Source organism: Leopardus geoffroyi, chromosome C1 (genome assembly GCF_018350155.1).
Source record: "Leopardus geoffroyi isolate Oge1 chromosome C1, O.geoffroyi_Oge1_pat1.0, whole genome shotgun sequence".
NCBI classification, from domain to species: domain Eukaryota; kingdom Metazoa; phylum Chordata; class Mammalia; order Carnivora; family Felidae; genus Leopardus; species Leopardus geoffroyi.
In genome coordinates, this window is record NC_059328.1 from 176,186,763 (window position 1) to 176,213,391 (window position 26,629).

Below are 26,629 nucleotides of genomic sequence, written 5' to 3' on the forward strand. Positions count from 1 at the left end.
GCTATTTTCCAGACACCGTGCAAGTTACCATGAATATTGTGCTTCACTATGACATGCTGGTCCACATCGAGATTGCAGTCTGCTGAGGAGATAAATATTAAACACAATTTCAAAATTACTGACAGTTATCAGGAAGTCCACTTGCACAAGTATAACAGGGAATATAAATATAGAAATTTCATACTTTATACCATTATAGGATTCAGTTCATCGAACCCTCCTTAATCTACATTTGTACAGTTAATGTTCAAGGACAACAATCAAATATATCATTATCAGGTTCCAAATGTTGGATTGATCTAAATTGTAGTTCAAGGTCTAATGCTAAATAAGTTTATTATAAATTCATCAACTATAAAATCAAGGGATAATATGTACTATCAGGACAACTTTGAGATTCAGTCCAAATTTATGAAATCAATATCTCTTATCTCTTATCATAGCAACATAGCATCAAAAAAAATAATACTACTTGAAAACAGAGAGATAAATCTTCAAATGTTAATCTGGTATAACTCATAAAATCCTGATACTGATCAGACAAAAGTAACACAAAACAGATAGCAGAGTATGCTCAAAAAATTGAAATATAATCAAAACAACAAAATATACTATGATTCAGTGTAGGAAAAAAGGTAAAGAAAAATTACAGTTGAATTTCATAGAAGATTGAAGGCTCTAGATAGATAATAAGAAAAGAATAGTTTTAGACTAGTCTGAATCTACAGGCTAAGCATGGGTAACTTTCATTTCTGGTGAGATAAAGCAAACCTATTAGCATGAGTATGCTCATCCATGGAAGTAATTATCAAACTCTTTTGCTGCCTTATTCCTATAATTTTCTGGCAACAGTCATTGGACCCTGAAGATCTATTAGCTTCTATCCACACAAATCCCACTATAACTGAATGAGACCTTGATGAGATCCCTAAAAGCAACATGTATCAGCCACACGAACCTCTTCCACCCTTCTACCACTTTGATTATAGTAGATAGAGCCCCTCCCATCACTTCCTACCCCTATAATGTAATCCTCTCACAGAGCACAGACTACAGGAAAAACAAGATTCTGGAAGGCAGAATTAACCATCCCCTGAAGCAAGGGATTGCCAAGTTTCAACTCTCCTTAGAAAAGGAAATGGAAAAGTACAGTGACACAAAATACATACGAATATTCCAGTATACACATATGAATATTCCAATATACTCAGCACACTCTCTCTCACATGGATCCCTTGCATCAAAATTCTAAAATCCCAAAGTAACATCAACAACAACAGAAAAAACAAGAATAAAAACAAAAATCTCACCACCAGAAACAGCTACATTGTCAAATTCAGCTCAGACTTTTTTATTCCCAAACTTCTTATTGACCTGATTTTACAGAGGAATTAAACTTCGACAAAAATTAATTGCCAATCTAATTGCTCAGCTGTTTGCAACAGTTTGGTCAGCTCTTCCTTCTTCAAACATTCCTTTTTCTTTCCCTGCGTAACAACCTCTTGTTATACTCCTAACTCTGTTCAGTGCTCAGCCTTCTCAACCCAGTGCTGCAGTTCTTCAAGGTTATACTGTAAGCCTTCTTCTCATTCTATTCATTTAACTCGACAGTTTCAATTATCAATCTAGCCAACTGGTGACCTGACACTACTGTCTTCCAAATTTCCATTTTTAGCCCCCAGCTCATTTCACTGAGTTCTAAGCCTCTATATAGAAATACTACATAGGACTACACAGTTCCACTAGGGCATCTCAGCTACATCTCAAACTTAACATGGCCGAAATAAAATCCCTGCTTTCTCCCCATCAAAACAAAATTACACAAATGAATGAACAAAACAAATCCTTCTTCACAAAAACATCACGCGGTTCTCTTCAAGTGTTGCCCTGCTCAACACAATATTCTAGTTTAAATTAGTATAAATTCTACTAGAAACTTAAAATAACATTCTTCCTTATTCCCATATTCAGTCAGTTCTTTAGACTTCAGTTCCTACATACCTCTTAAATGCATTTACTCTTCTTTATCCTGTCTTTCACAACTTTAGTATTGACCTCCGTTTTCTCAAAGCTTGATTTCTGAATTGCGTAATAATTGGTTTCTTTATGTCCACTCTTACTCCAATCCAATCCTTTCTTCATACTGCCTTCAAAGTAATATTTTGAAAGCTAACATTTCATCACTGCTTTCTTCCTTCCTTAGACACTCTTAATGGCTCTGCAGCCTACTGAGAATAAACACGTGTACCTTTATGTAGTATAAAGTGCCTTCCATGGTTTCACTCCTACCTGCATCTCCGGCTTTGCCTGCCATCTATTCTTGCTCTTTGCTCCAGCTCCACCAGCATTTTCTCAGTCCCTCAAAGTGTCTTGCTCTCTCTTATTACAGGGCTTTCGCTAAAACTCTTCCCTTAGTCTCTAATACTCTGCTTTTCCCCCAACTTTGAAGAATACTTATTCAGGTCAAATTTCATTTCCTGATGGAATAATTCCCAAACACCAGGGACCAGGTCAAAAACTTTTGTTCTGGACTCTGGTAGCACAATTTGTCAGTATTTCATAGCACTTGCCATTGTTATGTATCAGAGAACAATTTGTATAGCAATAGGATTAATGTTTCTCTTTCCCAGTCCCTCTCTGTAATGCTAGGCACCATGACTACTTTTGTCACAATTACACACCTCAAGTCTAACACAGGACCTATAGCATTATATTGATATTTAATAAATTTTTGTCATATGAGAAACTAAATTAACCAATTCTGTAGAGACGGAAATTAGTTAATTCAATTTAGGGAAATAATGAAAATTTTTTGGATAACTTTATAATAGAACATAATATAATATGTTATTATGTTATAATATAACATAAAAATGAAATGCTTTTTTGATCTACATGGATACATTTGATCAAGTAAATCTGACTCAAAAAACTGCTGATTTCTGGGGTGCCTGGGTGGCTCAGTCAATTAAGCGACTAACTTGAGCTCAGGTCATAATCTCATGATTGGTGGGTTTGGGCCCCTGTAGGGCTTTGCACTGAAAGCATGCTTCAGATTCTCTGTCTTTCTCTCTCTGTGTCCCTCCCCCTCCCTCTCTTTGTCTCTCTCAAAAATAAATGAATAAACATTAAAAAAATTCTCTAAAAAATGCTGATGTTTTTAACCATGTGCAACTAGTAATATTTATGGATGATTGGTTAGCAGCAGAGCAAGAGTGATCTACAACTTTGTACATTTTGCACCTCTCTATTTTCATGATGCAAAATACTAGCTCTTATGTATCTATGAATTGAAACATGTAGTTGGCATATACATACACATACACAAACATATATACATATATAATGTATATATATGTATATCCATTTTTTATCTTAATATATAATGATAAAATATTTAAGGGAGCTGGGCCCTCCCCATCTCCCACTGTGAAATTTAGATTGAGAGTAGTCTTTTTTAATTTAGGAAGAGATTCTTTTAACATCCTTTTTTTTCAAATTTTATTTATTTTGGGGGAGAGAGAGAGAGAGAGGGAGAAAGAGCACAAGTGGGACGGAGTCAGAGAGAGAAGGAGAGAGAGAGAATCCCAAGCAGGCTCTGAGCTGTCAACATGGAGCCTGACCCAGGGCTTGATCTCACAAACCTTGAGATCATGACCTGAGCCGAAATCAAGTGTCAGACGCTTGACCGACTGAGCCACCCAGTAAATTCAAAAGTGATAGTACATTATACTTTAACTTAAATATGACCTTAGAGAAGCAATGGGAATTCTCTGAGCAATGCTTGACTCTGCCTTTGAGAAAGCATCTGATTTTAATCTCAATTGAACATTGCTGGTGATTTACCAGTCACACGTTGGAGACACATGCAAAAAAAGGAGACACATCATTTAAGTGGTTTATATAATTTATGATAGTTATTTCCATCTTTGAGCTATTTGTAAATCCTAAAAAAAATTACAGGTCACTGATAAAGAATCTATATTCAGAAGGCTATATAGTCAATATTTTATCATAGCCAACTCTTCGGAAATCAATGCATAAATTCAATGCATATGTAACGTCTATGGAGGTATAAATGTTTTTTAATTATCACACAAGATATCAAAATCCATTCTATATTTTTATTTTAAAATGTTTTTTAGGTGTTCATTGATTCTAATATTATCAGTTATAAAATTCTCAGCTAAATGTGTCTTGTAACATAATAAAGTAATTATTATGTGTCACTTTACTGTTAGTATCATCAAATCAAAATTTGTATAAGACATTCTTTCTTTTTAAAAAAGCTATAAAAACAACTACATGGGAAGAAACACTAAGACCAGACTCTGAATACTTTCGAATGAGAACGTGGCAAATGCACATTTAGCTTCTAAAGACCCCTCTTCATTCATTCAACAAATAAATCTCCCAGACACTCAGAATGTTCCTAATAGCTAAAATGGTCCTGTGTATTAGATCTCCAGGACTTATCTATGTACTAGTTCCAAGTATGTACCCTAAACAATATCTCTTATTCCCCAACTTCTTAGCTCTTGGTGACTACCACTTCACTATCAGTTTTTTGGAATTCATTTCTTTTTAGATTCCACATATCAGAGCTATCATAGAGGATTTGTTTTTCTTTGTCTGACTTATCTCACTTAGCATAATGTCCTCGAGGTCCAGCCATGTTATTGAAAATGGTAGGATTTCCTTTTTTTCTCATGGCTGAGTAGCATATACACAACATCTTCTTTAAACATTCATCCAGTGACAGACACTATGTTATTTCCAGATCTTGGCTTTTGTGAATAATGCTGCACATTAAACTTTCTTGGAGACTGGATCTTAATTGTTCCCACCACTAGAAGAATTAATAATTATGTGGCATCAAGGCTGTGTTAGCTAATGCTACAATGGCAATCATAATGTAATATAAATGTATCAAAACAATATGTTGTACCCCTTAAACTTATAATGTTTTCTATCATTCAATTATATCTCCATTAAAAAAATTTATAAAAAAGAATTTTTAACAGTGAAAAAAAATTACAACCTCAGAGAGCTTAATCTAGTTCTCTAAGAATTTTAATCTCAATTTTGGTAAATCCCATCATATAGAGATTTATTTTTTATTCTCGATCATTGAGCTTGTATTATGATCATTGTTATACACAAATAGTACCCAATAGTATTTGAGGTTGACATTCAATAGTTAATTCATAGCATATACACCAAGTAGACAAAATACAAGTTTTAATTTATTGATTGTTTCTTGTGTCATTTTCAAGTATTTTAAAATTTTATTTCATATGTGCATAAAATAAAACATAAAATAGATATTGTACTTAGAAAGAAAATTGGTTTTTCAATTCCTTTCAGTAGCAGAGACTTCCTATTTTAAATTATTCTAGGTCATTTATAAAGGCAAATTTTGTCATCTGTTCCTCATAACTATTTATATACCTTCTGGATCCTACCCCTCAGGTTGGCAAGAATCTGCATGGTATGTTGTTGGAGAAAAGTATTCATACTCCTGAAGGGGAGCATGAATGAACAGGGTGTGTTCGGGGATCTGCAGAAGTGTTTTTCTTGAACTGTAATGACTGTTCTTTAATTCCAATTGACTCATGCAAAATCACACATACTTCCAGCACAACGAGGGAGTAGGATGGCTATTCTCCATCCATGTTATTTGACTGAATTTGGAAAACCAGGTGTCCTCTCCAAGAACTGTTTTCCTTTATTTTTTTTCATCAGAATGACATCTTGCATTCTGAGGAACTATATCTGGATGTAGATAGAAATGTCTCATGCACAACTATTATTATTGATGGATGATGTCATTAGGCAAAATCAGCCATGCATGCCTCATCTTAACATTCTTCTCATGTCTTATATTTGTCAATGACACGAGTTCTTCATAATCTGACCCTACCATGACAGAGAACCTCAGGGACAGGGAATATATGTTATTTGCATTTATATTACCAGTGTTGAGCAAATATTTGGACACTTAGAAGGCACTTTAAAAATGTTTGTAACAGTAGGAACAATATGTACCAACTCTCCATTTAATGTTCTAGTCAATTCATAAAAGAACTCACAAGGTACAGAAGAAAGACACCGGCATTATATCACCAATAGCTTAGATTATTGCTGCCAATCCTGCTTACTTTGTTGATCTTGCAGTGGTTCTCAACTCTGACTGCATGATGGAATCATCTAGGGATTTTTTTTAGAAGACCCAACCCAGATCACATCTCAGATTTAACAAACCAAAATCTCTGGAAGTGAGATGCAAACATCTGTATTTCTTAAAGCCTCCCTGTTGATTTCAATATGCAATTAAGTTTTAAAAGCACTTTTGTGTAGGAACCTGAAGAATACTGTTATTTCACTGATATATCTTAAAAAGAAATAGCTAAGCTGACTTCAAAAACTGATTATAGTAAAGATAACTAATTTAAACAACAAGTAATACAAAATACATTAAACCCGGAGAAGCTTCCTGGATTTTAGAGACCTTGATTCATACAGTAAGCTGTGCATCTCAGTTTCCTCCCCCGTCAAGTGACCAGGCTGAGCTGGATCATCTCTCATTTTCTCCAGCCCCACAATACTATAACTGATTTGAGAAGCATCCTGAATGATTATTTTAACCAGTTTCTAAACTGTACTTTTCATTTGAGGGAGTATCCTTGATAATTATGATGAGATGTGCTTTTGATGGCCATCAAAACTTTTTGTTTTATATTTAAGAGCTCTATTATTCAAGAAAAATAAGTCTAGGTCCTTGTATTTTGATGAAAGGTTTTTCTTGGCTCAAATTCTTTAAGGCTCAGTCCAGATACCAAAATTCCTGCCCGCAGTCCACATGAATGATTCCAACAGTGTTGGCTATTATATTCTGTAAATCAGAGTTCATGGAATAGGGTTGATTCTGATCAAGAAAGGGCTTTGCCAACTGAAAAGAATCATAAGAATTAATTATAGCTGCCACAAATCTGTAGCAGAATGATATGATATAGAATATTTCACGGTTAAGAATCAGCACGATAATACACAATTAAATCTATTGTCGAAAATTTCACAATACCAATCCACCATTCTACTTTGTTTCTCAGTACTTTCACATGTATCTCAAAGCAATTCTGTGAATCAGAAAACATTATTTTGACATTTTAAAATGAGAAAACTGAGGTTATAAGAAATTCAGTAACTTGTCTAAAGCCAGCCAGTGGCAGAGCCAAAGGCTTGTATCCTGTATTCTTGATTCCAAGTCTAGGGTGTTTTTGTTATGCCTTGCTGTTTCATAAGCAGGCACATCGTTAGTCAAGTTGCTCTTTTTATTTACTCTTAAAAGCTGGACTCTTACTTTTTTATTTGGTTTACAGTGACTACTTCTTCAGTTCTTTTCAGGGTAGAGGAAGGGACTGAATAGAGTTGCAGACTCATACTTAGAAACCACTTGAGACAATGTCCTAACCAACTATGATGGGTGTCAGTGATGTCAGTTGTAGCAGAAGAAACAAAGTTTTGGAATTAGAGATGGGCACTCCAGTCTCAGTTTTGCCATCAAATAGCCATATCTTCTTGCGTGAGGCACAATCTCTCTGAATCACAGTTTCCTCTGCAGTAAAGGGGTGTGAACTGAAAATCCCTTCTATTTCTTCTTCAATCTCAATGTGATTATCTTAGTACCATACAACAGATGATATTCAAATTGACTAGGTTATCACTTTTAATTTTTTCCTTCTATTTACTACAGATATCAGCTAATACTATTTGCCTATAGTGAATGGGTCACCAAATAATTTTTCTTTGACTAAATGTTCAATGAAATAACTAAATGTCTTATTGTGCCTTATCTCTACTTATCATTAGTAGGCAATTGAAATCTTTCTTTGTGGTCTTCATTAAATTACTAGAAATGACTACCATGTACCTGATTTTTCTACTTACATTTGTATCTCATTTATTTAATTCATTGTATGTTGGCTAAATTATAATTTCCCTTGACCTAATAATATTAAATATTGAACAACTTTAAAAATTTGTAGAAATCACATTTCAAATTTCCAATTACGTAGGTGTTAACAAGTCTAACTGTATATAAATATGTATAAAAAAATCATTGTGGTAGACAGAACTATAAGATGACTCCCAAAATATTCTGTCTTAATCTTTGAAACTGTGAATAAAATAGATATTACTCCCATGATTACATTCTGTTCTATGGAATGGGTGATTCTAAAGAAGACAGATTATTCAGTGATTATTCTAGTCACTAGAATCCTTTAAAAGCCAAGAGTTTTCTGAGTCTTGTTACAGAAGAAGAAGTCAGAAGTTCAAAATACAAATGTCACACACCATTGCTGATTTGAAGACATAAGTGTATGGCATAGAATGTGGGTGATCTCTAGGAGCTGGGAATAGTTCTCTGCAGCAAGGAAATGAAGACCTCAGCCCTGCAACTGCAAGGAATAAGAATGAGCTTGGAAGTAGTATCTTCTCTGAGCTTGCGGATGAGAACTCAACCAGGCAATGTATTGATTTCCGCCTTGTGATACCCTGAGCAGAGAATACAAGTACACCATACCAAACTTCCAGTAAAAGTGAACTGATAAATGGACATTATTTTAAGTCATTACAATTGTGGTAATTGTTACACAGAAATAGAAAACTAATGCATACCACCTTGGCTTTAATTTTCTGTATATAAAGTTAATAGTTATAAAGGCATACTACACAGAAAACAATTATTTAAAAATAAATCCAATATATTTTTCAAGGGAGGGCTCTGGTATAGCATTTATTCAAATTTTCTCCGGGCAAACAGAAATCTAACTTATTCCACCAAATGATAAACTATTCTATTTCTAAGCCATTCCAGAGAGTCCCTGTCCAATGCATTCATGTGCTAAATAATTCATCATTAGGAAATTTGTTCTTAGTCCTCATTTCTTCCAAATAATAAAACTTAGCATAAATCATGCATACTATTTACTGCTCCTACCTAGGGATATTATCTCTTATATAAAAATTTGTACATGCTGCTGTTAAAAAAATAAAAATACATAACGAACTTCTTGAAGTTGTTACAAGTGTAAGGGAAAGGACAACAATGAGAACCAGAATGGTGGTGTGTGCTCAGGGAGTCTTAGCATCCATCTTATTTCTCTAATTCGCCGCAGGGTTTTCCTCTTAATGTATTTCTCACAACAAATTTCCCTCGATGTCTCATAACTTTAGCTTCGTGTATATAAATGCTATATATTTGCTATAGTCACTCTGTATTGTAATTTTTCACGTTATGCCCTTTTTCCTAATTGGTAAATCATTTTCTGCATCTGATTCAGATTTTACCAAAGGAATCTGATTGGATTGGCTCACTTTACCCCACCATTTCATGGTTAAGGCCAGGAACCAGCCTAAGGATGTTGCCACTGGATTGCTGAAGCAAGAGAGCGATGAGGTCACAAATTCTATAACATGGCTGCCCATGCAGGCAGTAGAGATAGCGATCCCCCAGAACAGCTTTACCCGCTAATCATCAGCTCTAGTAGAAACCTCATAACCTCTCTCTGTCTCTGATTTACAAACTAAAACAAAGGGTAAAAATTTGCCTTATCCCTTCCTATTGGGACAAGAGGAAACCATACTTATTTATAATTGGCAAGAAGCATAGGTACAAAAGAACAGTCTCCATAATTGAGAAATAAAATTGCAACTGATCTTCCCATAAAATATTTTACTCAAAAATGTAATTGAACATTTCTATAGCTATACTATAACCCAACATTGTAAAAGTAAATGAAAAGGAAACAAAGGCAAAGTTAACTGGAAGCCATCAGATAATCAGAGCTGAGTTGGGAATAGTTATTAAATTATGTCCCTCAATCTTTCAAAAAATATCTGACAACAGAAGTGAATTTTGATTTTGACATAGCTTATATTAATAGGGCCATTCTGGTCCTAATTAGCCAACAGGGACAGAGGCTTTAGGCCATTCTAAATTTTGAAAATATGTTAAATATCATAAAAACTCAAAGGGGATATCATCTCTTTCTAAAATAGCTTACAACAACCTGTAAAATTGATCTTGCCTTTGGATGACAGTAGTTCTTGGATACATGCAGAGGGATTGAGAAATGCACTGATAAAGGGGTTAATAGTTTAAGGATGACAATGATGAAAATGAACAATGTCCCCTGAGATAATGTCAAGGCCTGGAGAAAAGCATTCATAAAGTATCTTAGAAGTTGATTTGTACCAGATTAAGCTGTCAGTATGAAGGCAATCTGGATAGAATGATGTAAAAGAAACTGGTCATAACAATTTCATGAATATCAGATAGTGCATTTTATATAATGACTAAAACTGATCCAGCCTTTATTTAACTATATGCCAGGATTTGTGCTTTGTATGTATCAACTCATATAATACTTACGAAAACCCTTTGAGATAGTTGTTATTTTTTTTTCCATTTTACAGTTAAAGGATCTAAGGCAAAATTGGCCTAATGACTTGCCCAAGGTCATGCAGATTAAAAAAAGAATTTGAGGGGCACCTGGGAGGCTCAGTCGGTTAAGCGTCCGACTTCGGCTCAGGTCATGATCTCGCAGTTTGTGGTTCGAGTCCTGTGTCTAGCTCTGTGCAGGAAGCTCAGAGCCTGGAGCCTGCTTCGGATTCTGTGTCTCCCTCTCTCTCTGCCCCTCCCCCCCAAAAGTAAATAAACATGAAAAAAAATTTTTTAAATAAAAAAAGAATTTGAAACCAAAAATGCTAGTATCTACTTTTTCTAGCCTGTGCTTTCTTTATTCGTGTGTGTATGTGTGTGTGTATTAAGAAAATTGTCTATAGTGTATAGAGAAACCCATTGTATGCATATGTATTTGTGAGATGTGGATGAGGTCATTTTGTGTTATTACTCTTGAGTTAATGGGAGAGGAAATGGCAACAATCAAATATGGATTGGGCAAGCACAAACTTGGTAAAATAGAAAGAATATTCATTTTTTTTGAAAATTCATTTGAAAGACTAATAAACAACAATTTCTTTGTGGGCAAATTTGCTTGTGAGCCTTTTTAAACCCTGAAATGTTTAAGGCAACATTCAATATGCCATTTATTTCAAAGAGCATATAGTTTATAACTCTGAGCTGTCATTTATCCCAGTTCCCACAATTTATCACTGAGACCACAGACTTGAATACTCTTTGCAGAAGTTAGCTGGGGTTGCTTTCATCTATTTTTTAAAACTGAGATCTATAAAAATTTCTTGTCAGTTTATTCTTTTCAGGCGAACAATTTGTGATAGTACTAACCATGAAAAAAAATTAAAAGTTGATTATTGTAAAAAACAAACAAACAAAAAACAAAAACAAAAAAAAGAACCCACCACCACCAAAAAAAACCAGAAAACAAAAACAAAACAGCATTTTATGTGGTGTTTGCCTATGATTCTTGGTTGTATTGAAGTGGAAAAAGAAACATCAAATTGATTAGTAATTAGAGATTTTTTTCCCCTAAATTTATGCTTAACTACTAATATTCATTGAACTTAAACTTCTTTCATCAGTCAAGTTCATGGAGCTGAGGAAACAAGCTTCCTGATCACTCCATTTATTGATTTTTTTTTAAAATTCCAATGACAATTGCAATTACACTCTTTGTTGAAAGAAGTTTTTATTAATTAAATACTTCTGTACTGAATTTAACTGAAGGGTGAAAAAATTCCAAAGAAGACCACCAAAGCTTGCATAAAAATTTAGAGGGACCTATTTAAATGATAGTGGGTTGTGATAGTAACTTATTATTTTTTTAATTTTAAAATATTTATGTAAGTGAGTAAAATTTGAATAATTCATTTGCAGGTCTCACGTGGAAGTTCTTTCAACCTAAAAACTTCTACAACTTGGTTGAATGTAGTGGTTTTCCTTTGAGTCAGGAAACCCCTCATGTGGCCTTCTCATGTTTTTATTGTTTTTAAGTTCACTTTAGAGATCTAATTGAACCAAAGAATTCAGCAACTTTAGAAGAAACCACCGAGGTTTACATGGTTTTATTAAAGATTCCTCTAAAGTTATTTTGTTTCTAACAATCTTGGCTGTATACAGTCACTTTCAAAAGGCATATTTGTTTTCTTTTATCTTTGTCTTCTCAAAGATCTTACGTTTTTTTACTGTTCATTTATTTATTTTTATTTTGAGAGAGAGAGAAAATTCAAAGGCGGGGAGAGGCAGTGAGGGAGAGAGAGAATCTCAAGCAGGCTCCACACTCAACATGCGGTCTGAGGTAGGGCTCAATCCTACCTGAGCCGAAATCAAGAGTCAGACACTTAATCGACTGAGCCACCCAGGCATCCCTCACGATTTTCTAAGATGGATATCTAATGATTAAATTACAATCCAATATCTAAAATAAAAGTTGAATATTTTAATGCTTCAGACTTTCAATCTCTTGTAAAGATGGGAAGTAACTAGGTTCCTATACCATGAAATCTCTAATGTTATGTATGCAATGTCTTTTTTTTTTTAATATGCCACAATTTTTATTGCAATATAGTCATTTTTGTGAGGGTAGGGAGTTTGATCTATATATGCAATTGTGGAGAGCAAAATGGAGTCTCTCATGTCAAGTGGGAGCCTGTGTCAAGCTGTGATGCAAGCAGTTAAATGTACCGCAGCTACAAGATATTGCTGAGACCAGCATTAGCTGACACTCCAGAACTGAGAACAAGCAGAACCAGAGGAGGTCTGCAGGGGCCCAGGACCAATCAAATCCCTTTAAAAAGGGGAAGACTTTTGCAACAAACTGTCAGACTCTTCAGGTATGACCTCTGTGTGTCTGACCACTTAAAATAGGCAACTACTGGGGCACCAGGGTGGCCTAGCCGGTTAAACGACTGACTCTTGATTTCGGATCGGGTCATGATCTCACAGTTTGTGAGATGGAGACCCACATTAGGCTCTGCACTGTTAGTGCAGAGCCTGCTTGGGATTCTCTCTCTGTGTCTCTCTCTCCCTCTCTGCCCTTACTTTGTTCTTGCACACACACACTGTCTCTCTCAAAATAAATAAATAAACTTAAAAAAAAGGCAAGTGCTGCCAAAGGTTCCGCCCAATTGATCTCTGAACAGAACTGCGACCCTTCACTCCTTGAACCTAACATTCAGTAAGTGCCGGGAGCTGACCTGAATGGGACCCAGGCCTTATCTCAACTGCGCACCCACAGACTGGCTTTGAGTTTCGTTCCTTAACTTCTTATACCCTTCTGTTATCTTGTTTGTTATAGGGTCTGTCTTATGTACTGCTCTGTGTTTTGTGTAAAAAGCTGAGTTTAATCACATGGTGAAATGTCATTCAGTTTGGAATCCTTAACCTGCTTTATAACTGCGATTATTTTGCTTACGATTGGATAAAGTTGACACCATGGAAAAGCTCAACTTGTGTGTGTGCCTTCATAGCGTGCTCCTGATAGCAATGTTTAATAAATACCATCTAAATGGTCTCTCGTATGTTTGTGCACATATGAGTAACCTGATGCTCAATAAAATTTCCAGATTTTTCACTGGAAATTTTCTTCTGAGAGCACATCTTAGGTCTTATTATTTTCTTTAGCCCACAAAAGGTGATCAGAGGTGGCATGCCAGTTACTAACAAGAATAATTAATAGTTGTCCAATTCTCTATATTCTCTCCAGCCGACAAAGGTAACCCTAGAGCCTGCTGTTAATGTGACAGCAGATTTTCTATCAGCCTGATTCCCTGAGTCACCACGATGGGCAAAATCCCTACTGATCTTTAGCGACATGTAGCATAAGCACAAAATAAATCTGTGTTGTTTTAAGAGTTCTTTGTGGGGTACCTGGGTGGCTCAGTTGGTTAAGTGTCTGTCTCTTGATTTCAGCTAAGGTCATGATCTCATGGTTTGTGGGTTTGAGCTCCGCATCAGGTTCTGTGTTGACTGCACCATGGAGCCTGCTTTGGATTCTGTCTCTCCCTCTCTTTGCCCCTCCCCCTGCTCTCTCTCACACTCTCTCTCAAAATAAATAAATATACTTTAAAAAAAGTATTCTTTGTATATTCTGCATACAAGTCTTTTATCAAATATGTGAATTTCAAATATTTTCTCCAGTCTGTGGCTTGTCTATCTACTCTCTTAGTGTCTCTCACAGAGAAAAAGTTTTCAATTTTAATAAAGTACATTTGTTTTCCTTCCATGGATGATACTTTGGGTGTTGTATCTAAAAATTCATAACCAAACACAAGGTCATTTAGATTTCCTCCTATTTTTCTTACAGAAGTTTTATAGCTTTGCATTTTACATTTATATCTTTGGTCTATTTTGAGTTGATTTTGTGTACGATGTGAAATCTGTGTGTGAGTTTATGTTTTTGCATAAAGGCATCTAATTATTTCAACACCATCTGTTGAAAAGACTATCTTATCTTCATTGAATTACCTTTGCATTTTTGTCAAATATCAGCTAACTATATCTGCGTGGATCTACTTTTTGGCTCTCTATTCTGTACTATTAATCTGGCTTCCATTTTCCTCAATACCAGACTGTTTTGATTCCAGTAGCTTCATAATAAATCTTGAAATGTAATAATGAGAACACCCTGAATTTATTCTTGTTTCTCAAAATTGTGTTCACTATTCTAGGCTCTTTACCTTTCCAATAATAGTTTTTTCTTTTCTTTTCTTTTCTTTTTTCAACGTTTATTTATTTTTGGGACAGAGAGAGACAGAGCATGAACGGGGGAGGGGCAGAGAGAGAGGGAGACACAGAATCGGAAACAGGCTCCAGGCTCTGAGCCATCAGCCCAGAGCCTGACGAGGCGCTCGAACTCATGGACCGCGAGATCGTGACCTGGCTGAAGTCGGACGCTTAACTGACTGCGCCACCAAGGCGCCCCAATAGTTTTTTCATAGTTCCAAAAATGCTAGTGGGGATTTTGATTGAGATTATGTTTCATCTATGGATGAGCTTAGGAAAAACTGATAACAATATTGAATTTTTCAATCCATGAAAATATCTTTTCTTTCTATTTATTTGGATATTGTTTGATTTATTTCATTAATGATTCATAGTATTCCACAGATTCAGAACATATTTTGTAGATTTAAAGCTAATTATTTCAGCTTTCTTTTTGGTACTATTGTAAATGCTATCTTTTTTTTAAATTTCACATTCTAATTTTTTTTAATGTTTATTTATTTTTGAGAGAGACAGAGACAGAATGAGAGTGGGTGAAGGGCAGAGAGAGAGAGAGAGACACAGAATCCAAAGCAGGCTCCAGGCTCCGAGCTGTCAGCCTAGAGCCTGACGTGGGACTTGAACTCACAAGCTGTGAGATCATGACCTGAGCCGAAGTCAGATGCTCAACAGACTGAGCCACCCAGGTTTCCCTTTTAATTTCACATTCTAATCGCTAATTGATGGTAGAAAGCAACAGTCTTGTGCCATTGTTATTTTAAACCATTAAAAGCTTGGGAGTTATTTGTTACCAATTGACTGTCTTGATGAATATGAAAATTGTGGATTTCCTAACAAAAATTTAAAACATTTGTCATTATCATTGGAATCTAATAGCTGGTGGTAGGGCATCATACTGGAAACTGAAAAGTTGGAGACTTGTGCTTTACAACATGGTGAAACATTAGTGAAGGCCTGTAATAACATGAAAGATACATCATGTTCCCAACGCACTTGTAGTTCTAAAGGAATACGTTGGAAAGCAAAATGTTGGTTATGTGTTTTGGTAACCACCAGATAGCTTGGCAATAAATTGCAAGAAACAAATGAACCCAGGAAAGAACCAGCCAGTTTCCAAAGCAGAAGGGAAAGGAAATAGAATGAGTCCAGAAATTACTTTTTCATCCCAAACAATGAAAGTCTTATCTTTCATTGAGATATACTTTGTGGAGCCAAAATCTACTAAAACCTTTGAACTGATTAAATTAAATTTGGGCAGAGAGCAAAGTAGGAATGAAAACTCTTAAGTCCTTTCAATTAGGAAAAAAAAATTCATTATTAATAGATCCTAGAGTGTCAAAATACCTGACACTGAGGAGAAAGAGAGAGAAGGAGGTTGGGGTGGGGGGGTGGGGGCTAGAGAGAGAGAGAGAGAGAATGAGAGAGAATGTGGAAGAGAAAACATAGAAATGTAGTTCTGGGAACTATATCTCAAAAAAATAGTGTTGATCTGGTTACTAGTCCAAGGATCTGACTAAAAGCACATAGATAATAATCTCACTGAGTTTCTGAGGAGTCTTCCAGACTTTAAATGATCTTTGGGCACTCCACCTTACAAAGGAAGAAAATGAGTTAAGAAAGCAAGTACATATTCCCCAGTGGCCACTTAAGATGTGGCCAAGAAATATATTGGAAAAGGAGTACTCTCCCAGACGGTGTAGCTAGTGACTTGAAAAACAATGAACAAAGGAGTTCCTCCCACTGAATACAATCAGGGCATAACCAAGGAACATTCCATACCCCCAGGATAGGGAACCTCATAATATCTTCCCATTGGAATTTTAGAATTACCATGAATTAGAGTTTAACGAAAGTTCCCCATTCTTTCCCTTTCTGAATGGGAGTGTTTATTGTTTTCCTTTCCCATCCTCGCTTGCTGTGTGTCTATCTGGTTGGGAGGGTAGCACATTTTAGCCGTTTTTAGCTCCCTATTCTCTAGATCAAGGGAAGTCACACTAAGACTTGATGAATAAACCAATGCACATTAGTCAGAGATCCTGGATTCAAAAATTCCAGACCATGACCTGAATGGACTTTTGCATTGCCTCTTTTGAGGTGGTGATGGGTGTGTTCTACACAAGAAAAGTGAACACAATATTTGATGATCAGAGAAGCAAACTGGTAGTTACTAATATTGTTCCCAGAGATTACTGATTCTCCTCTCCCTCCAGAAACATTCATTCTTTAAATTACCCTCGTCCATATGACTTGTTTTGGCCAATGGAATGTGAATGAAAGTGAAGTGTCACTCCTGGGCACTTCAGAAATTCAATTCTCCGTGTTCTTTGATCCTATTGTAGCTAACCTGAAACCTCATGCTTAGATAGCAACAGAGCTTCAGTCAAGGTGGTGTCCTGAGCAATTCCAGTGAGTGGGTTGCCCTCTGCCAACCTGGATTACACACATACCATAAAGAAGAAATCTATCTCTGTTATTTTAAGCCACTAAGAGGTGGTGATTCTTTGTTTTACAGCATAAGGTAATCTGTCCTGATTATTTTAAAAGGTAAATTACATAACAACATTTGACACTTAGATGCATTAAAACTCAACAACTTTGCAGATAGATAAAAATGTCCAGATTCTGCATGAAATCCTTAGGGGAAAAAAATCATGATTTTAGTCCTCTCTATATCCTTCCAAAACGCAGTAGCCATAATAAGCATACAAAAAGAGCAAGATATACAAATCTAGATAAAGGCAATCTTATGAAGTTTGTTTTTTGAACTTCTCTACTTCCTTTTTCTGTGGCTATTCAGTCTCCAGAGAGCCTTAATCTCCACTCACCAACCCCAGACTCTAAATACATAATTGTACACAACTCAGAGCATGATCATTTTGGAGAATACGTAAAAGTGGTGCCATTTGGAGTTAGTGCAAATTATCTCCACTATTTGGTTTGGAAAGCTTGGAGAAAATGATATGGGATGTGAAAAGTAATGAACAGGTTTATACACATCTACACTAGAAGCAGTGTTCAATCATACTTTCCCTCCTCTTCTCGCTCTTACCCATTTTTTCCCCTTTTCTCTTTTTTTTCTATTCATCTTTTATTTTCTCCTGTTACTATGCCTCCTTTACAAGGGCAATTTTAAGATAAAATGCAACAATTTGATGTGTTATCAGGAAAATGTATGTGATGATGTGTTCATTTGAGCTTCTTTAAAATTTTTTTTAACGTTTATTCATTTTTTGAGTAAATGAATTTGAGCATGGGGGGAGGGGGGAGGGCTGGAGAGCGGAGGAGACAGAATCTGAATCAGGCTCCAGGCTCTGAACCAAGAGCACAGAGCCCGATGTGGGGGCTCGAACCCACAAACTGCGAGATCATGACCCGAGCTGAAGTCAGACGTTTAACCAACTGAGCCACCCAGGCGCCCCTATTCGAGCTTCTTTTAAATCCATGTTTTATGACGTCTTATTTACATATTATGCAAGAATCACAATAAATTCCATTTTAGAACTTGAAACTTAGTGTTCAGAGAAGTTCATTTGTCTGAAGATTTATGATAACAGGGAAATTCAGGTACTGCAGTTGGAGAAAACAAATAGGACTAAGTGGTAATAATGCAGGATCTCAAATAGTATAAACAGTAGGTGTGTTGCTTATCATACCAACAATTTTCACTAAATGTTAAGTGAAATAAATATAAACACTTTATTCTAAATAAAGGCAGATGTTTTATGAAGTACATCCTAGTTCTCCTATTTCCCAAGACGTTATTAAGCATGATCCGGTAAACTATTTTTTTTTATGAGTTGTTTAACATCTAGATAAGGCCTAAACTTTCCAGTGTCCTTTAGGTGTAAGAAATTCAGTGTATAATACACTAATTTCCAGTGACAAGAAATCAACAAATGCCCAATTGTTAATAGTGTTTTTTCAATATTATTTCAAAATTAAATGCAATGCATATTGACTTTGATAAAATATGACAGAAAAGTATGTATTTATAGGGCTGTAAAGCACTTAACACAAAATATACACAACAGTATAAGCCCGTTAGGGTGGAAGCCATTTTGATTCTCTCAGGAATACGTTCCCAGGATCCGACCATTGACTGAGGGCTTTTTTCCATGACTGTGATGAGACTCAGCTGGGCCTCTAACAATCCCCTCCGGGGAGCTGGCAAGTCCAGAGGATATTGCTGCAACTGGCTTCCCTTCCCCCACCTTCACTCTGCTGCCCTCAGTGAGACTGACTGCCTGGGGAGACAAAAGTGTACAGACAGAGGATTCGACACCAAGTTTAAAGCATTGCCAAAACCCACTTTATTTAATGTAGGCTGTGACTTTCCACCCACAGCTTCCATCTCTCTAAACGTTCCAGTCCTGCCGGCTCATGAACAATCTTTCCCTGTGGACAACTGCCAGTTACTTGATTGTTATATTTCCCTTTCTAACTTTGAGCTAAATTATCTTTCATTGGTTGAAAAATCTTTCAGAAATATCCCCCAATAAAAATTAACTCTTTTTTTTAATCTTCCCCTTTACTTGTGGAAAACTTGTAGATATGTGGCTAGGTAGCATTAAAATGAAATTACAGTTACAAAATAAAAAAATCGAATATATTGATACGGGGAAGGAACTGATGTAGGGAAAGTAGTTGATATCTGCTATTATATGTTATTTCTTTTCAACATAGATCTCAACTGCTGATAGCATACTTCTGCTGATACCATACTTTTTTTTTTTTAACTTTTTGGATAATTGCATTTAATTTATTCTCATATTCATTAGTATAGCCACAAAGAGTCTGCTTTTCTCTGGTCCAATTTTACCTTAGAATTCTTCATTATGGCTCAAAGAAGCTACAAGGTGTAGAAGGTACTAACTGTGACTTTATATATCATTCAATATGCCTATCTTGGTCAGAATAGAATGAGAAAGTTCTGGGCTGCCTGGGTGGTTCAGTCAGTTAAGCATCTGACTCTTGACTTTGGCTCAGGGCATGATCTCACAGTTCATAAGTTTGAGCCCTACACTGGGCTCTATGCTGACAGTGTAGAGCCTCCTTGGGATTCTCTCTTTCCCTCTCTCTCTCTCTCTCTCTCTGCCCCCCCATGCCTCTCTCTCTCAAAATAAATAAACTTCAAAAAGAGAGAAAGTTTAACCAAACTCATTAAAATCTTGTTACACTGACATTTCTACCAAGTAAATTTGATAATAAAGGATAAGAGATGGTAATGAGAGACTTCAAACACTAGATATAATTATCAAATGAAGAGAAAATACATAAATGATCTTGAATTCTCATCCTCCTTGAAAAGGTGTAATAAAAATTAATCACCAGGTCTAGTTTTCCTAGACCAATTGTTTTCCTATACAGAGTAAATTCCAAATTTTTAAGTTAAATTTCATTAGGAAAGTAATTGAGGCTCAGATCTCATGAGGGATTGGTAAATTGTTGGTTTCTTTGGATATGTGTGTAAACATTGACCTGTATATACAATATTCAACGAGTATTAAAGACAACATAAATGTGTCCTATTTTTTACATAAAGAATTTATTGAATATATATACTTTACACATAACATTGTGTAAATTTAAGGTGTACAACATGTTAATTTGATACATTTACAGATCGCTGCCATAATAGGATTGCCATTGTAGCAATATTTAGCACCTCTATCATATTACATAATTATCTTTTTTTTTAGTGTTGGTAAATTTTTTTAGCAGAAAAATGTCAAGAGACAATTCTAGAATAGTGAAGGGCATGCTTTTTGGAATAAACAACACTTAAAAAAAAACACCCTTTGGCTGTCATATTGTAATGACACACAACATTTCTAGTTCCTGTATAAATGCTTCCATTTCATTTGAGGACAGGTGCCATTTGAGGTCAAGAATAGGGTGGTCAGAACACGTATTACACATTGGCAGTGTTAGACATGACTTCTGGATAAAAGAATGAGAAGTTAATATATTTCCATTCAGAGTGTCAGTTAAAAACTCAGTCTTTGGTGATGATGACGAGTGGGTGGGGAGAGACTTGTATAGTTTTCTTCTTTTGCTGTGGCTTTTTAGAATGTCTCAAAAATACATACACTGTGCCAAAATAAACCACATAGTTTGTAATAAAATAATTGAAAAATTTTATGAATTTTAATGGTGCTCTTTACTTTGATGTAAATAATATGGCTTTCTATAGGTAATTGAGGCACTAAAATATTAGTGGCAGTACTGGTAGTAGTAATAATGATGATGATGATGATGATGATGATGATGGTGTTATGTTTGGCAAAGAGAAGCATGTATGGAAGTTCTAAACAAATTGCACTTGCCACAGTAGCAGATCTCTGTCCAGTTGGGAGGTGACAGCAAGATTTATTTTCATTAAAATCCAAGACTCCTTTCCACCTTCACCAGAGCACCTGTTGACAAAATCCATCAAAACTATTAAGGAAAAGCACAAGGTATAAAGCTACTGTTTTTTAAACAAATTAAAGGATTTTTACTTTTGCCCCCTTGTTTTCTTAGCTCATAAATTTTAATTGAGGTAGCTAGTTTGATCTCAACAGATACTACACAGAGAATATTTAATTTACTATGTGACTTGAGGAAAACTGTCTTTCCGTACATTCATTCATGTGACATAAAAGCCCAGGATGGTAATTTCCTGGCAGGCAGAGCCATAGTCTTTTATACTGATTGAAAGTATAAAGATTGTATTAGTTTTCTATTGCTGTAATGAAATGCCACACACTTAGTGGCTTCAAACAACACACATTTATTATCTTACAGTTCTGGAGATCAGGAGTCCAAAATGGGTCTCACAAACTAAACTTAAGGGGTTGGTAGGGCTCTATGCCTTTCTGGAGGCTCTGGACGGGAGTTTTCTTTGCACTCTCCAGCTTCTAGAGGCCACCTCATGACTTGATTTGTGGCTTCCTTCCATCTTCAAAGTCAGCAATGGCTGGTTGAATCTTTTTTACATCATATTACTCTGCCTTACTGCCTTACTGTTCCACATTTAAGAAACCTTGTGATTATTTTGAACCCATGCAGGTAATAGGGATAATCACTCTATTTTAAAACCCACTGATCACCGGAATTCCATCTACTTCTTTAATCCTTTTGCACTGGAATTTAACAAATTCACAGGTTCTAGGAATTAGAACATCTTTGGTGAGTCATTTTGCCACCTGCCACAGAGCTAGCTATTCTTTACACATTTGTGAAGTTGAGCATCTTAAGGAGGTGATTTTCTATATGAAACATGTGGCTACTAATATATTTCCACCTGCTTCTTTTCACAAGGCCATATTCTTGTTATATCTAGCATTTTATTTCTTTAAAGGAAAAAAAAAACTTTAAAAAATCATTTTCCTTAAATGAGTTACTTGCCGGGAATATATTTAGGCATACAAATTGATTAAAAACTTTGTAGAAAAAGTAATGAAATTTCCATATTTTAATTTTTTTTAAGTATATTCATTTTTGAGAGAGAGGGACAGAGCATGAGCAGGGGAGGGGCAGAGAGAGGGAGGGAGACACAGAATCCAAGGCGGGCTCCAGGATCTGAGCTGTCAGCACAGAACCTCATGCAGGGCTCCAACTCATGAACCATGAGATCATGACCTGAGCTGAAGTCGGATGCCTAACTGAGTCACCCAGGTGCCCCAAAATTTCCATATTTTAAAAATGGCATGTGGCTCAGCAATAGTTTCAAGATAATGAGCAATTCTTTAATAATGACTGATTTGTAAAGAACCCTTCAAATCTATAGTTCTCTTCTTTAGAAGTTTGTCTTACTGAAATATTTTCTTTTATGCATTAAGAGGAGACTTCACTTAGTTAATTGCATGCATCCTTGGGTTTTTTTTTCCTAATGTTTAGTTATTTTGAGAAAGAGTGTGTGCGAATTGAGGAGGGGCAGAGAGGAAAGACAGAGAATTCCATGCAGGCTCCATGTCATCAGCGCAGAGCCCAACGCGGGGCTTGATCATAGGAACCATGAGATCATGACCTGAGCCTAAATCAAGAGTTGGACACTTAACCGACCGAGCCACCCCAGCACCCCAGCAACCTTGTTTTTTTTTTTTAATATTGGAAATATTAAAGCAATTGTGTGTTTATTGTTTTACATCTTTAAAGGTGTTATATATACTTTACCCACTCCCTCCATCCCAGACAACCATTTATTTGCTTTCTGTCTTTATAGGTGGATTTGCATTTTATAGAATTTCATAAAAGTAGAATCAAATACTACATACTTTTTTTGGTTTGGTTTGTTTCACTCAGCATAATTATTTTCATTTGTTTCAAGATTGGTGACTGAATCCATAGTTCATTGCTTTTAATAACTGAGTAGTATTCCATTGTATACCAAATTATACAATTTGTTATCCATTGACCTTTTGTTGGAGATAGGGATTGATTCCAGGTTAGGATTATTACAAATAATATTTGTGAACAAGCAAATGAAATATGCTTTCATTTTTATTGCGACAATAGTTAGAAATGAAATGACTGGGTCATATGGTAAAAGTATATTTAACTTCCTAAGAAACTGAAAACTATTTTTCAAAGCAGTTGTTATATTTAGTGTTTATGCCAGCAGTGTGTGAGGGTTTCAGTTGTTATACATCTTAACCAACATTTTAACACCTCATCAGTATTTTAATTTTAGACTTTCTAATATTTCTAATAGGTGTGCAGTGTTATCTGATTGTTCTAATTTATGTTTCTCCAGTGATTAATGATGTTGACCATCTTTTCACATACTTTTTACCATATATTTATATACGCACACAGACATATATATATATATTCTTTGATTAAGTACCTATTCAAATCATTTGTTTGCTTTTCTTTTTTCAAACATGAAACCCTTCACAAATTTGTGTGTTATCCTTGCTCAAGAACCATGCTAATCTACTCTGTATCGTTCGAATTTTAGTATATGTGCTGTCAAAGCAAACACTCTTTCTTTTTAATTGGATTGTTTGCTGTTTCAATATTGAGTTTTGAGAGTTCTCTATGTATTCTGAAAATAAGTTATTTGCTAGATGTGCGGTTTGCAAATATTTTCTACCCATGTTTGGTTTGTGTTTTCACTTCCTTAACAGTGTTGTTCAAAGAGCAAAAGTTCTTAATTTTGATGATGTTCCATATATGAACTATTTCTTTGATATATTGTGAATTTGGTTTACATCTAAGAAAACTTTACCCAAAATCAAAAAGATTTTCTCTCACGTTTTCTTCTAGTGGTTTGTGGGTTTTGGTGTTTCCTTTAATTTTATGAACTACCTTGAGTTTATTTTTGTATTTAGAGAAAAGTATGGATTAAGATTTTTTAAAAAAATAAATGGATACTCAATTATTCTAGAACACTGTAAGAATTCTATTTCTTCCCTGTGGAATTGACTTTGTACCTTTTTGGAATATCAATTGACCATGTATGTGTATGTCCACTTCTGTAATTTCTATTATATTCCATCAATCTATTTGTTTACCCTACACCATGATCACACTATATTGACCACTATAATTTTTAATAAGTCTTAAAGTCAGATAGTGTTAATCATCCAACTTTAGTCTTCTTTTTCAAGTTGTTTTGTCTATTCTGGGTAATTTGTATTGCTATATGAACCTTAGAATGAGCTTGCCAATTTCTACCAATAGAAAAAATCCTGTTAAGATTTTGCCTGAGACTGCATTATTTATAGTCTAATTTTGGGAAAATTGACATCTTAACATTATTTTGTGTTCCTTTTCGTAAATGAAGTGTGTTTCTCCATTTAATTAAATTTTCTTTGAAATCTTTCATCAGAATTTTAAAATATTCAGCGTGTTTAGGTCTTGTACATATTTTTCAGATTTGTTAAGTATTTTATCTTTTAACGCTATTGTAAATACTATTTATTTAAATCTAAATTTCCAATTTTATCTTGTTAGTATACATGATAAAATTAATTTTAGTATATACATCTGGTATTCCCCAATGTGCTAACCTCACTTAGTAATTCCAATTTTTTTATTTTCCAATCTGGATGGCTTTCATTTATTTTTCTTACGCTACCGCACTCTCTAGTGCATCCAATGTTGAATAGAAGTGGTGAAAGCGAACATTCTTGCCTTCTCAAAGATCTTATGGGGAAAGTTATATATATACACATAATCATGTGAAAATAAATTAAATAACCCTTTGCCTCTAAATATGAAAAATAAAGATATAATCACATATAATTATCAATTTCATAAATTGACATTGATATAATACTTATATCTAATTTACCATCAATACTCCAATTTTGTTAGTTGTTCTAGTAATTTCTTTTATACCATTCTCTCCCTCTTTCAGAGCATGCAGTCTAAGGCTAGATATAGTGCTATCTGCCATCTCTCTGTAGTTTCCTTTAATTTTGAACATCTCCAGCAGTTTTCCTTTATTTTTTATGACATTGACAGTTTGAAGAATAAAGACCCATTTTTTCATTTTAAATTTTAGTTAGTTAACATACAGTGCAATATTGGTTTCAGGAATAGAATTCAGTGATTAATCACTAAACATACAACACCCAGTGCTCATCACATGTGCCCTCCTGAGTACCAATCACCCATCTAGCCAATCTCCACCCACCTCTCTGTCAAACCATAGTTTGTTCTCTATCATTGAGTCTCTTATAATTTGTTTCCCTCTGTTCTCTTTTTGCCCCCTCTTCCCAAATATTCATCTGTTTTGTTTCTCAAATTCCACAGTGAGTGAAATCATATAGTATTTGACTTTTTCTGATTGACATTTCACTTAGCATAATTCACTCTAGTTCCCTCCATGTCATTGCAAATGGCAAGATTTCATTCATTTTGATGGCTGAGGAATATTCCATTATACACACACACATACACATACACACACACACACACACACACACCCCACATCTTCTTTATCCATTCATCAGTCGATGAACATTTGGGCTCTCTCCATTGTTTGGCTATTGTTGATAATAGTGCTATAAACATTGAGGTACATGTACTCCTTAGAATCTGTATTTTTGTATCCTTTGTGCAATTGCTGGATTGTAGGATAGTTCTATTTTTAGTTTCTTGAGGAACCTCTATACCATTCTTTAGAGTGGCTGCACCAGTTTGCTTCCCACCAATAGTGCAAGAGGGTTTCCCTTTCTCTGAATCCTCACCAACACCTGTTGTTTCTTGTGTTGCTAATATTAGCCATTCTGACAGGTGTGAGATAGTAGCTCATTGTAGTTTTGGTTTGTATTTCCCTGATGATGAGTGATGTTGAGCATCTTTTCATGTATCTGTTAGACATCTGGATGTCTTCTTTGGAAAATTAAGACCATTTTTTAAAGTCAAATGTTCTTCTCCTATGTTTGTCTGATGTTTTCTTATGATTAGGTTGATGTTATGGACACTGCATAGTTGTGTTGTATGTTTCTAAGTTATCACACCTGGAGACATTACATATCCATCTATCCTTTATCGGAGATGTCAATTTTGATCACCTCACCAAAATGGTACCTAAATCTCCACTGTATAATTACACGTTTTTCTCCCTTGAAATTAATAGTTAATCTGTGGGGAGATACTTTAGGACAATGCATATATTCTACTCCTAATTAAAAATTCGCTTTAGGGATGCCTTGATTACTCAGTAGGTTGAGCGTCCAACTTCAGCTCAGGTCACAATCTCACAGTTCATGGGTCTGAGCCCTGCATCAGGCTCTGTGCTGACAGCTTGGAGCCTGGAGCCTGCTTCGGGTTCTGTGTCTCCCCCCTCTCTGCCTCTCCCCTGCTCGTGCTCTCTCTCTCTCTCTCTCCTTCTCTGAAAAATAAATATTAAAAAATTCTTTTTAAATTTATCATACATTCATAATTTTGCCTAATTCAATGTATATAACATATTTATCAAAT

General features: G+C 35.3%; 1 non-coding gene across 1 annotated transcript; it reads right to left on the minus strand.

Moving 5' to 3' along the window:
* Positions 1–23,571: 23,571 nt before the first annotated feature.
* Positions 23,572–23,678, minus strand: LOC123600148. Its single transcript, XR_006713526.1, has one exon. It is a non-coding gene; the product is annotated as a U6 spliceosomal RNA (small nuclear RNA).
* Between the last annotated feature and the right edge of the window lie 2,951 nt (positions 23,679–26,629).